This window comes from Harpia harpyja, chromosome 16 (genome assembly GCF_026419915.1).
Source record: "Harpia harpyja isolate bHarHar1 chromosome 16, bHarHar1 primary haplotype, whole genome shotgun sequence".
NCBI classification, from domain to species: Eukaryota; Metazoa; Chordata; class Aves; order Accipitriformes; family Accipitridae; genus Harpia; species Harpia harpyja.
The window spans coordinates 1717620-1721933 of NC_068955.1; positions in this window are offsets into that span (position 1 = coordinate 1717620).

Consider the following 4314-nt stretch of genomic DNA (forward strand, 5'->3'; position numbering starts at 1 on the left):
GTGGCACAAGGTACTACTGGAATGTAAATGTAACCCTCCTGAAACATAGTCAGATATGCTGATTGTATTGGATTGGATTAAATGGTTTCATAGGAAATGCTGCTCTTTCGAAAATATTTGCTGCATGCTGAGAAGTAAACCTGTTAGAAAAGAAACATCCTTGGATGATAGAATCTGCGCAGGAAATACAGATAAGTTCTCTGTTTACAATTCCACATAGCTGTCAGAGTAAAGTCTCCAAGGTGTGATGAAACTCTCATGAACTCCAGAACAAAAGCAGGCAGTATTTCAGCCACTGATGTTCTGCAGCTCATCCAGTAAAAAAACTCCATGGATCCACTTTGATCAGGTGTGTAACAGAGTAGAAGTTTGACTATGGAAGACCTTGAGTGTCCAAGGAAAAGAATGTGATTTACTTCTTATAGCATGCACTTGAGAATAAATAAATCCAGGATGCCGTTACAGAATTAGATGAAACTTACCTGTTCTGTGAGATAATGAATAGAACCACATAGAAGACGTGAAGTGTTGGGTGTGGACAGAGGAGGATGGTGGACTGATGATCGTTATTTGTTGAGTGCAGGTCATTCAGTCACACCAAGAAATGCTGCCTCTTGGGGATTCTTTAGCCATTTTAAGTCTCTGTACAGTGGAAAAACTCAAGGGGAACCCAAGGCACTTCTGCACAGACAGACCCATCATCAAGTGAGAAGACCGTAGCATTCCAACACATCTTGACATGCTGCAGAACTTCTTGACTTGGAACAATAGCTTGATCTTTCTCTGAACTCATTTCACACCCCAGAAAAAGCCGAGTTGTCTCCATTTAACAAATCACCTTTGGCTATAACCTTTGCTACTAAAATGAAGCTATCCTTATGGGAAATACTTCTGAATTTCAGGATATAATTTTAGCCTTTTCTCTGCTGAAAAGAATCAAATGAGAAGCATCTGAAGGTGTCAAGATAAAAACATAAAAAGGAGCCATCTAGAATAACACTGGCATCAATTTTGCTGCCTGCCTACCTCGGAGAGGTTACTGGGATGCTTCAGCACTGCGATTATGGGGTCAAAGCTTGGGTGTATATTCAATGTCTGGAATTATTATTGCTATTTATGGTATCCTGTTGAAAATGCAGTGATGCTCAGGTGGCCACAGTGGGAATTCTTTGCAATATAAAGGAGGTCAGGCAGGAAGACAAAAATGATACCTTCTGGCTCAGCATGTTCAGATACTGTGTAATGACTGCGTTTAGACTGTTTCCCCCAAAGTCTGTTAGGATAATTAAGGCTATAGTCGTATGGTGCACATTGACACTGTGCTGTCTGTCTAGGCTGCTAAATCAATAATCTCTGAAGCAAGCATTTTGTCACCCTTGCAAATAACATTTGTTTTACTGCCTGATTTGAAATGTTTTCGGTTTTGGTGTTTTGATTCAGTTGCACTAACAGGAAGAACTTCCTTTGCTCACTGTTGGTGTGGCTCCTTGGATTCTGTATGTGAAGTTTGGAATTCAGTGGACTCTCTCATATATGAAAGAATGCATTAACTACAGGTCAGCAAAGTCTGTTTATTGTGTTGTTTTAGTACGGACAGCTATTATTACCCTGTTGCTTTTAAGGTAGCCTGCTTAAAGGTAATTATTTAGTCTATCCAAAGCCATGTAGAATGCCAACGCAACCTCTGCTTGTTTATGTTAATGATACAGTATAGAGTCACAATTCAATGTTAACCTCAGTTTACCCTTGGGATAGCTGACTGTTAGGGAATGAAGAGTTTTTGTTAATGTTCTTTTTCTTTTTCACTTGTCAAGGATTGTCATGTGGTTTCCCTGGACTTGTCATTCATTCAAAATTAATTAAAAAAAGATTTTTTTTTCAATTCCCCTTTAGGATTGAAATTCCAGTGTTCTATAACAAGCGTAGAATTCATGAGCCTGAATCTATTTTTAGTCTTTGACACAATCCCACGTATTTTCCCACGATAATATTTGTAATCAGTGTGGGAATTTATACCAGGGTTGAGCCCTGAATTGTGTAAAATGCCTTTCTTTCTCTCAGGATGGAAAGGCAAAGAACACACCAGGGGATGGCCTTGTTTGACAGTGAGATGAGAGGGCAAGTCCAGTACTAACTCATTACAAACAAGAATTGGCCTGGCACAACCTCTGAGAGTTGTGCTCTTCTTGGGTATCTCTGTGGGCCTGCAGAAATGAAGGTGTCCAAAATTTTGGAAGTGGAAGTCTCAATGCTTTTAGAAAGTTGATCCTACATGACACATCCATCGTCAGTCTTGAGCATCTGTGGCAGAATCAACAAGTGAATCCAAATCATCAAACTTCCTCCCAATTAAAAGGTAATTGGTGGCATCCTGGCCTTTCAGGCACCAGACTGTTCCTCATAAAACATTCAAAAGACTTGCAGTTACCCAAAGAGGAAAATGAGGAGGGAGGTATTTTTCCACCCGATGGACACAGCATGTAATTACTGTAGGCATATCCTGATTCTTTGTCTCTATTGCTCATTGCTGCTATGTCTAAGAATTCCTTGATATTCAAAGAGTGCCCTAACCAAGACAGGTTTTCATAATATGATTACATTATGAAATTATATTTCACGCCTGTATATTACAGTGTGCACACATATACTTTCATCATGTATCAGAGTGTAGTTTGCTCTTCTCTGATACCATGCACCAGAGCATGTCTACAAATTGAATTATTTCAGGATAGTTATCCTAAATAACTCCATGTGGGGAAACCTGTATTGTAGCACAAAAGCACCTTACCCTCCTTTACCATAATCCATTTTAAACATGGATTATGCTGATGCAGAACAGGGCACTCCTATTTTGGAATAATTTTAAATAGGAATAGTTTTTGTGCTTTTGGCTCACACCCTGCATTATCCAAAATAGCTTTGAAGTGTAAACAAGCCTCCGATGTGTCTGTAGTATTTCCATTCTGCTCCCTGGCTCCTCCTTGTTCCCTGGCTCTTCCTCTGGGAAGGTCCAAGAGCAAAACCAGACCTGCAGAGCCCGTCATTTAGGTCTTTCCTTTCACAAACTTCATACCAAGGGACATTTCCAATCTGATTCCTAATTTAAATGCATCCCTAAGCTTTTGAAGGGAGTATTTAGATGCAAGTTTCTGACTCTGAGCCATCCCCACAAACTATATTAGTACATAAAATGTTTCACACTTTTCTGAAAGGGAGAAGGGTTTGTATTTCTAACCTCCTGTGGTCCCTTTTGGGACAGTTTGGTTACTTCTCCATTATCATCAGCCTAGTCTGCAACCTCCAGAGAAAACTGGTGGGTACAACTCTGAGAGAGGTCCAATATAACAAGTGCTGTAATGACTCAGACCCATGTCCATCTGCCCAGTCTCTAGCTGTGACGAGCAATGGATGTGTAGGGAAGACTGCACACATGCTCTCTAAAATCACCCCACTTCCATTGTGTCAAAAGCCATTTACACGTCTGCTTCCATGAAATCCCACGGCTTCTCACTTGTCTGCTGTTCGTTTATTTAAACCAGCTTCCTGACTACTTTGTTCGGTGTTCTGCCTCTAGTTTTAGTGTCATCTTTCCCTGTTTGTATTCTTTTATACTGTTGTTTTCCACACCTCTCCCATATACTGCTCACGTCCTTTACAAGTGGTGCAGCTCTAATCCCTTGGTCTTTCCTCGCACAGAAGTCAGTTCCCACCTCAGATCTCCCTGGCTGCTTTTCTCCATGGCTTTACTAGTTGGGCTGGCCAGATCTGCAAGTGGCATTCAAGCTAGAGCGATGTCATGCAAGAACACGTATGTCACGCAGCATGATCTGTTTTCTGGTTTGTTAATCCTTTTTTAACAGTTCCCATCACTTTGTTTATTTCTAAGCTCCTGTGAGCACAAGGTGGCTGGTTTTAGAGCTCTATCCGTAATAACGCCACAAACATAGCAGCTAATTTGGAGAGCGTCATTGCATATAGATTAGTAGGGTTACTTTATCTGCTAATTTATCACTCATTGTCTTGATACCATGAGGTCCTTCTGCAGCTCTTCACAGACAGGTTTAGATTTGACTGTCCTGAGCAGTTCTGAAACATCTGCAAACACATCATTTCACTATTCATCACCAGAGGCGCCGGCCGGCTCGGCTGCGATGGCTTGCGAGATCAGGGCATTAACGCCAGCTCCTGTCATTCTCTGAGCTCTCTATTTGTGACTGCACAGATCAGTCAAATGTCAGCCATGAAACTGGAGGATACTGTTTCTTAAATCTGGATAATATTTCAAGATACAACCACAGAGGCAGAAGGATCCTT